Below are 10,194 nucleotides of genomic sequence, written 5' to 3' on the forward strand. Positions count from 1 at the left end.
TGTTCCTTATCTGTATTTTGCCTTTATTTCTATTTTTGTATTCCATTCTTTCTCTGCCTTTTGTGGTTTTAAATGAGCATTAAATGTGATTACATTTTTTCTCATTAGTATATCAATTATACTTGTTTTTTGTTTGTTTTTGTTTTTGTTTTTGAACAGAAGGTAGGATTTCTTGGTGAGTAAACATGGGACAGTGCTGAAGCTCTTATGAATGCAAGGCCCACCTTTTGTCCAAGGGTTATTATTAGAAATGTGCTTTACCCCATAGCTATCTAGGATGAGCTGTTTTTCAGCTGTGATGCCTTCAAATTCATCTGCGTTAAACTTGGTAAAATCCTACTTCTTGGAGATGTAGAATTCTAGCAGCCAGCTAACTTGAACTTGTCCTTGAATAGGGCCTCATTCACATGCTTCTTGCTCTGCAGTTTGGTGTAGATGGACATGATGATTTGGCCAATGTGGACCCTGGCCAATCTGGCTCAGGCTTTTTGAAGCTATCACTCCATACCTGTCTGGAGCCTATGCTGGGGACAGTATGAGGTCAGACATGAATATCTACTAGAATGGGCTGTTGCCATGTCTCTTTGGGCAACACGCATGAGCAACAGGTTGCATACATTACCAAATAGACTACTGCTTGCAGCATTTGGACACCAGGAACCCCATGAGGAAAAGAGCATGGTCAACTTAGTTGGCTGCAGTTTGTTTTTTGTTTTATTTTTTATTTTTATTTTTTTTAATATTTGTCCTAGAGTTTGTAATATACATTCTCAGCTAATCTAAGTCCACTTTCAAATAATACTATATACATCACAGGCAGTATGAGTACCTTACAATAACAAAACAATCCCAGTTTTCCCCCATCCCTTGTATCACTGCTGTCATTCATTTCACATATACATAAGCATACACACATATGTGTATAAAATATAAACATGTATAATCCAATGCATTCTTGATATTATCATATTTAACAAATTCTTATCTAATCAATTAATAATATGAAAAATAACTGTTTTTATTTTAACTTTATTCATTCCTTGATGCTATTCCTTTCTTCATACTGATCCAATTTTCTGACCCATGTTATTTTCTTTCTCTATAAAATAACTTTTATAACATTTCCTGTAGGGTAGGTCTGCTGGCAACAAATACCCTCAATTTTTGTTTGTCTGAGGAAGTCTTTAATTTTCCTGCACTTTTGAAGGAAAATTTCACAGGGCACAACATTGCAGGATTTTTTTTTTCTCCCAATACTTTATGTCAGTATACTCTCTTCTTGTTCACAGTTTCTGAGGAAATGTCAAACGCAATTCTTGTATTTGTTCCTCAGCAGATAAGGTGTTTATTTGTCCCATCTGGTGTTTTTTGGAATTTTTTTTTTCTGGCATTTATCATGCTTGATGTTCTATAACATTCCTGAATCTGTGGTTTTGTGTTTGATCTTAATTTGGGGAAATTTTTGGTCATAATCATTTCTCATATTTCTTCCATTCTTTTCTTTCTTCTCCTTTTGGTAGTCCCATTATACATGCTACACATTTTGCACCTGTCCCACAGTCCTTGGATAGTCTTCTCTGTTTTTATCAGTCTCTGTTCTCTTTGCTTTTTGGTTTTCAAGGTTATGTGATATAGCCTCTAGCTCAGAGATTATTTTCTCAGCTATGTTCTTTGTACTGAGAAGCCCATCAAAGTCTTTTTCACAGTTGTTTTAAATTCTCATTCTGAAAGTTCCAATATCCCTGCTGTGTCTGTTCTGATGCTTGTTCTGTCTCTTCAGGTGTGTGGGTTTTTCTGGTTTGTTTGTTTTTGTTTTTGTTTGTTTTAACTTTTGGTATACATTGTAATTTGTTTTGTTTTTGTTTTTTTGAAAGGGGGACATAATGTACTAGGTAGACAGACTGCTGTAAATAGGCTTTTGGTAATGTGGTGGTGAGATGAGGTGGGAGGGGAAGTGTTCTATAATCTTATGATTAGTCTCAGTCTTTTAGTGTGCCTCTAAACTATGAACTTCACAAGCATTTCTCAGTTCTTTTGTTTTTCTTTTTTGTCACCAGTTAGGTGGGACAGGGTGTCTAGAGAGGGCTCAATTGGGATATTTCCCTTCCACCAAGTTAATCAGGCTGTGTTAATACCCCAGAAGGTTAGGCTCTGGTTAATTACTTTCCCCAGAGGGCAGGCCTTGTTAAAAAGAACCCGGTGCTCTGTGGCATTTCAAAATGGTTCCTTTTCCCTTCCCCCTACCAGAAGCCAATGGGGATTTTTCTCAGATGTTTTTACTATGAGAACTTGGTCGAGCTTCTGGAGGTAAATCTCACAAAAGTGTGGGGATCCTCTTATGACTGGGGTCCCTGAAGGACTTAACTGTCAGATTTGCCCAACTGAGCCTCCAGCAGTTCCTCCATTTCAGGCTTTCTTACCCTGGCACTGATATCTGCAAGGTTTCTGCTTATGTGTCTCCACTTTGGTAAGCCACCATTCCCAATCTGCTGTCTGTGTCTCCAATCTTGAGGGCAGTATTTTGCCCTGTGTCCTCTCCACTCTTAAGTATCAAAGAAGAGTTGATTTTTTCAATTTGTTCAGCTTTTTACTTGTTGATAGTATAGCTCCATATATGCAGAACTGGAACCAGAATCCCATTCTTTTTTCTATAATAAACCTTTTACTTGAACACAGTTTGCCATTTATAAAAAACAATACAAAGATATTGCAGAGAGTTTCTATGTACCCACAAAAATTCCTCCTATATTAACTTTTTACATTAATGTATTTGCCAAGACATTGATACATTATTATTAAGCCATGTCCCCACTTTATTCACTTTTTTTTTTTTTTTTTTGCTTTATGTTCATTTACTGCTCCAGAATCCCATCCAGGGCAAACATTACATTTAATAATTATCTCTCCTTAGTTCATCTGACTTCTTATTCTTAATGGACCTGATAATTTTGAGAAGTACTGTTAGGTAGTTAGTCAGACATTAGCAACAAGGAGGTGATGGTGGTGAAGAGGGGAATAGTCAAGTTACACCCCAACCATCTGGGGACCCTCCCCTGACCCCACCCAGAATGTGCAAAACTGTGGTGGGGTGGTGGGAAACTTATCCTGATAAAGAGAGAGCACATTAACACGAGGGAGCTTCCCAGGGCTGTGCATGCCTAGACTAGACAGGAGTATGACCATAGTAAACCCAAACTCATTACACCATCACTATAATAAAATCCTCATGTGGTTTTTCATCCCTCCCCCACTCCCCTTGGGCTTTTCTTAGTGAATCAAAGGTAAGGGCATGCTCAATAATGAACTTGTAACATACCTTGGGACTGTCAATGAAATAATGATCCACTGTCACTCACTCATGATTGTACCCCACCTCATTGCAGAACACTCCTTATAAGCACCATTCACAGGAGGGCTGACTTCACTTCGAAGAAAGAGCCCACTCTCCCTCTGAGAGTGTAACTATGCTTTCATAAACTTTGCTTTGCATGTAAGCCCTAAGTGATAGTCTGCAGGTCTTTGCTTGCTATCACAAGGATCGAGATTGCTGGTCCGGGTCTTCCGTTGCCTCCCTCGGTTGAAGCTCTTTCACACAAGGCACACCAATCCGGTAAGAGTACTGGTTAGGTATTTTATAAAATATTCCTTATTTGGGGTTTCTCATGAATTTACTGGAGTAATATATTCATGGGAGTAGGACCACAGAGGTAATGTGCCATGCTCAACATTTCACAGCAAGGACACGTATTGTCAAGCTGATTCATCACTATTGACTTTAACCTTGATTGCCTGGCTGAGGGTGTGTTTGTCAGATTTCTCTGCTGTAAACTTACTGTGATTTTTTTCTACACTGTCTTCTTTGGAGGCAAATCCCTTTACATATCCTACATATAAGGGTAGGGGGTTATATTCTACCTCTTTGGGAATGGATAATCAACATAATTTTACATGAATATTTCTGCAAAAGAGTTTTGCATATCTTTTCCCATCTATGTATTGAACCTCGTGCTTATATGCATAGTCATGGATTCTCCTGTTAAAGTTTGTGTTATAATCCAATAACTTTTATTTTCCTCAAACTATTCCAACTTTGTCCAATGGGAGCTCTTTTAGTTGACATCTATGTGTCCACTAATATATCCTACATCTCCATTTATGTATGTACATGTGTGTGTGTTTAGCACATTCTTATTTTCTAGCATTATAACACTCATCTGATCTATTTCTGCCTTAGTCCTAAAATCTGGGATTTATCCCAGGAACTCTAGTTCTTTTAATGAAGAATGGTATTAGAAACTAAAATCTGGGCATTAGTTGTATTCTTATTTCATTTTCCCTTCTTTTCTCTCTTCTTCCCTCTCTCCCTCCCTTTCTTGCATCTAAGACTTTCATTCTTGGATCATTTTCTTCATTTTCAAATACACTTTCCAGAAGTTCCTTGAGTTTGTTGGTGCTAAATTGTAGCATCCCTAGCTTTTTAAAATTTTTAAATTATTTTATTTTTTCATTAGTATTGAAAACTTATTTACAGATTTTATTTGTTTCATTGCATAGTAACTTTATATATAAAGGTTTCCTCATTTTTTACAGTTATGTATTTCTAAATTGAATACCATATTATGTAATTTTATATCTCAAATTGTTTTGTGGTGTATCTGAAAGATTTGATTTTAGAGGACTTTAAAGTGTTTTTTTCATATCTTAATATAAATCACATTATGAAAGAAATAATTTCTCCATCATTCTGAGACTAAAAATCAAGGTACCTACAAAGGAATAAGCTTAGAAGAGCATCGTATTTCTGTTCCTTCATAATATAATGTCATAGACATAGATAATAATGACCATGATAATTTGAGAGAAAAAGATGTTGTCTTACGAATTCTCTCCCCAGCCATAAAGCCAGCTCAGTGAGTATGATCCATGCTCTCTCCCACCCTCTTCTCATCCCCTATTTACTCCAACATTCCAATTGCAGTAGACTATATCTTTGTTAAAACGTTTTAAAATGTCTAAGGACTTTCAAAAAGACACATCTCTGTATTTGTTGGGCAGATTTTTATGTATGACTATGATTTAAATTGACTGAATTATTAACAGATAATGTTTTAAATTAAGAATGATGTTTAAATTTATATACTATGTAACTCTGCTGCTTAGGTAAAATTTTTAAAAAAATGTAGAATTAGGGTGATTATAGAGGCAGGAATTCAGTTCAGATAAAATATGATGAATCCCTGAAAAGGGAAACTGAAGATTATTGTGCCATATTTTAAATTTATATTTAAAAAGAATCATTAGAACTTATACCAGTGCAGGTAACTTCAGTGATATGATAAAGAAGGACAAAACAGAGAAAATGTCTAAATTAATCATTTGGCTGAATGTGTTGAATACAGTGCCATGTAATGAGACAATTGAAATGGAATACATATTGAAATAATGTTATTGGGATCACTTAAGCATATAGGTTTGCAGTGTGTTTCTGTTCAGCAGGTATCCAAAGATATTATTCTGCCCCCTGTAATATGTATGAACTGAAGATAGATTTTGGAGTAATCAGCATAATATTGGTTCTTGATGAGATTGCCCAAGAATAGTAGATAGAAATCTCCTACTTTATCAGACATGACAACTTGATATGCTGCACAGTTAGACTAAGTTTTGATATGCATTTGACAGTCTGATACACTATTTATTTATGAATTACCAATTTATTTATCTATAAGTTCTTCCTATGTAGAACTTATGGATAGAAGTAATCATCAAAGTAAAATCTAAATTGAAGAGAACAACTTCATTTTTTTCTTGAACAGTCTTAGGCTGTTTGCCAATAATCTGTTGTTATGTGACATGAGAAACTTCATGATTTAGAAAATGACTGGAAGGAGATTATTAACATTTTCAATACAAATCAGTTGTAAACAGATTTTTCTCTTTAGAAAACAAAACCTTATCACATTGTCAGTGCACACAGATTTTAAAAGAATCTGAAGTTCATTGGAATATGTACATGCCTGATGTTTAAGTCTACTCCTCTCAAATCTTGAAGCAGATTGTCCTTAGAAGACTTGGCCTAAATCAGTCTGGCAAGAAAATCTCCTATTCAGTAGCCTCTGTTCTCCACTGAGATCTATAAATATTCTCTTAATTAAAATTTGTGAAAAGACTCATCAGTCTTAAACATTTGCTAATATTAGATATAGTTGAATCTAAATTTTCAAAATTTTCCTCTCTCTCTGTTTTATCCTCTCTCTCATACATAAAAAAAAAAAAAAGCAAAAACTTGAGTTCTATTTAACTTCTGTGATACTGCAAAAACATTGAGATACAATAGAATTGGACAGAATAGTAAATAGTGATTATTCATCATTGAATAGTAAAGATGGAGCTGGAATTTCCTTTGTTTTTAACCTAATAACCCAAGGTCCTGTTTCTGATGAAACAGACCATAGAGTTACTCCTGGTGTTAAACATGATCTCATAGTCATACAAGTCAGAGTAAGAATGTTTTTAGAAGAAAATTAGATTTGTGTAGTCTTATAAGATTAACACTGTATATTGAGATAATCAAATATATATCTACTAAATCTTGTTTTATACTTATATGAAGACATGTAGCCCAGAAAATTAGGTCATTTTACTAGTTAGAGGAGAAATGTTGATATTAGAGATAAGAGAAATTATTTAACCTTACATGATATTATGTGGTATCTGGGAACATGACCTGATAGAAATAACTTTCTTCTTGTTTATATAGCTTCATGCAATCATAAACATGAAAAACCAAACCCTCAGCATAGTCCAATAGATTGTTTTCTGTTTTGTTTTCTTCTTCTTCCTCTTCTTCTTCTTATTATTATTATCAGTTTGCTTGTTTTCTGCTTTTTAAGAAATTGAAAGAGTTATAGCTTTCATTTAACCTACTAGTTGCCTAAACCTTTAAATTGAAAAGATATAGCATTTAAAAATATTTCATGAAGTTCTAATGCTTTATAAAGTATATGATGTAGATACTGTTTGAGGTTGCAATTGGGGATAAGATTCTTGTCCAGTTATCCACACGTTCTACCTCTGTTGTCCCCTTATCACTAGAACTGGATGGAATAATGTTTGAAAACCTTAAGATATCACAATTTTCTTATTTACTATATAAAAAAAAGGGAGAATCAGCATGAGTGTTGAAACTAGAGTGTATCTCAGGTACCTTTACAAATACCTTTGCTTATGCTGCTCTTATAGAAAGCATATTTGCATCAATATTAACCTAACAGACCTTCTGATAGTGAAAATAGGATATCTTACTATTTCTCATACACGGCATTAAGAACAGTTATACCACTCACAAAAGTTTTCTAAATATAATGTTTGTGATGTCCCATCTTATTTAAATACAAGCTGATTCAATAAATGGTTGCTGTATCAGAAGTAACAGTGAAATACTCACAAGATTATGCCAGTTTGTCTTTTAGGGGTAAAGCCTAAAGAATGATAGGCTTTTCACCTTTTAAAGAAATATGTCCCTGCCCATTTTTCAAAACATTCAATTCTCTCTGTGTTCATCAGTTGTTTCTTCCAACTTTGATAGACATACCCTAAATACAATAATAAATGATCAGTTAGCCTCAGAGTGAGCAGATAGCAACAAGTTGTAATACCAGGACCCATTGAAGAGTGTGTGTCCCATCAAAAGCTGGAATGAATTGAAAGAGTAGCATTGACATATATACACTACCAAATGTAAAATGGATAGCTAGTGGGAAGCTGCTGCATAACACAGGGAGATCAACTCGATGATAGGTGATGACTTAGAGGGGTGGGATAGGGAGGGTGGGAAGGAGTCTTGGAAAGGAGAGTATATGGGGATATAAGTATAAATACAGCTGATTCATTTTGTTGTACAACAGAAACTGGCACAACAGTGTAAAGCAATTATAGCCCAATAAAGAGCTTAAAAAAAAAAAAAAAGGCAGTGGCAGCTATTTATTTCACCTGGTTGTTATCAAGTTGGAAATGAGAGCAAATTTTGACCCACTCCTCATATATTTTCAGATTATACCAGAAATTTATATTTTAATAGGAAATCTAAAAATTTTTGATATTAGCCAATATATATGTGTTTGACAGTTTACAGGCCAACATTACATACACCACTACACTATATCTCAATGAACTAAATATAGCTTGTGAAGCACTACTTTGGAACATTTTCAAATTTGTTTAATCACAGGCACTAAAATAATGCATCCATTCAACAAATAGTGGACATACTGTCAGCAATTGCTATGATTGATTTACATATATTTTTAAAACTTAATTGTTTCCAAAAAGTCTGTGATTTAGTGTTTTCCTTATTCCTATAAGAAATGGGAGAAATTGGAATCACAGAGAGGTTAAGAGTTGTTCTGTTAGTATAAGAATACATGTTACAAGAAATAAACCAAACATGTGTAATGGGTAGGATGTAATAGAAGTTAGTATCTCACATTAGTAAGCTCCAAGTGACTATTTCAATTAGATGAGCAGCTCCCTTAAACAATGATTCAAGGACATATGTGTCTTCTTTCTTGTGGCTTATCTTCAAATCCTGAGTTCTCAGTTCATTTCACTTATTGTAAACAAACTGGTGGACAAAGAAAGGCCATGGAAGGCCATACATAACAGGTTTCTATGATCCAGTCAAGAACTGGAACTGGTGTCAAGCAAGGAGAGAAAATGAACTAGCTGAAAATAAAGACATTCTTTATCACAGCCTTTAGTCAGTCAGTACCAGAATCAAGAGATGATCCAAAGAAGCTATATCCAAATCCTGCATTCTTACTGTATGCAGGTTATTAAAAGACAGTTGTACAGTGAACAACACAGGGTTTTCAGTTTTGTAGAGAGAGCAGTTAGGAGGAAACTGTGGGCATGGAGGGTGTGTATATATATCTATATATCTGTATATCTATAGATATAGATATTCCCAATCATGTCTCATGAGTCAGGGACCCTGATCCTGAAACTGAAGCATGAGGCAAGCTCTGGGGAGAATGTAGTTTTCTTTGTATAAAAAGAAAAATTATAGGCACAAGAAACAGCATTTGTGGAAAATAAAATAGTACCTAAGAGACATTTAAATTTAAAAGGTTGATATAACTGGATTAGAAAAAAACAAAACAAAACAAAGGGAGGGCAATGAGAAACAAGGCTGTATAGAATATCAAATGATTTGGAACTCAACATGTCTTATACTAAGGAAGTCAATTTCACCCTAAGATCAATTAAATCCATTAAATAATTCAAAAAGAGAAATAAAGTAACCAGATTTGGTTATGAAAATATTTATTCTGACAAATGGGAGCCTAGAAAATGGATTAAAAAATTGAAAGAATGGATGTGAAATGAGCATTTTGGGAACTTATGTGAAGTGAAAGAGTAAGCAAAGTTAGAGGCTATGACTCTTTGAATTAGGGAATCATAGAGATTACAAGTGGCTGGGATAAAATGATGTTTAGAAAACAGTAGTGGCATAACTTAGAACATCAGTTTATGTGAGCAGTAAGCCTACATCAAAACAGCGACCAAGGGGATATGAAGAGATATCTATATCTAGCTATATCTATATCTATGTATAAATACAGCTGATTCACTTTGCTGTACAGTGGAAACTGGCACAAGAGTATAAAGCAATTATACTCCAATAAAGATCTGGAAAAACAAACAAACAAACAAACAAACAAAACCAGCGACTATCAGATTTCTAGATGGAGCAAATAAGTGAAAATTTTTATGTAATGCTGTCCACTCAGAAAAGAAGAGAGTAGAGGGGGACATTATGAATGCAGCTTTGTATAATTTTAGTTTATAGTTATAAAGTGGAAGTAATCAAAGTATGTACCTAATGAGACTGTTCTTAATGTAGGAAGTATTCATTACATTCCAAAAATTTAGTCATACAAGAAAGATCATTCTTACTTTTGTGAATGCCTTTTTTTTTCCAAAAAGAAATGATTACCTATATCTCTAAGGACTTAAGTTTTTAAACTTCTACTGTTAACTCTGTACCCCTCCTTCCTAGAGTGTGCCCTAGATCATTATCTGGCATAGTTCTCGAATATTAGGGAAAACCCTCTTGTCAATGGCTCATGAAGATTATCCACAAGTGGATACACCATCCTATGTCCTCCACAATTTAATTTCAGTAGTTACTAT

At 34.5% G+C, this 10,194-nt stretch overlaps 1 non-coding gene across 1 annotated transcript; it reads right to left on the reverse strand.

Annotated features, from left to right (window-relative positions):
- Positions 1–566: 566 nt before the first annotated feature.
- Positions 567–701, reverse strand: LOC130857910 (small nucleolar RNA SNORA70). Its single transcript, XR_009054906.1, has one exon. It is a non-coding gene; the product is annotated as a small nucleolar RNA SNORA70 (small nucleolar RNA).
- Between the last annotated feature and the right edge of the window lie 9,493 nt (positions 702–10,194).

The sequence above is a fragment of the Hippopotamus amphibius genome, chromosome 7 (assembly GCF_030028045.1).
Source record: "Hippopotamus amphibius kiboko isolate mHipAmp2 chromosome 7, mHipAmp2.hap2, whole genome shotgun sequence".
Lineage (NCBI taxonomy): Eukaryota > Metazoa > Chordata > Mammalia > Artiodactyla > Hippopotamidae > Hippopotamus > Hippopotamus amphibius.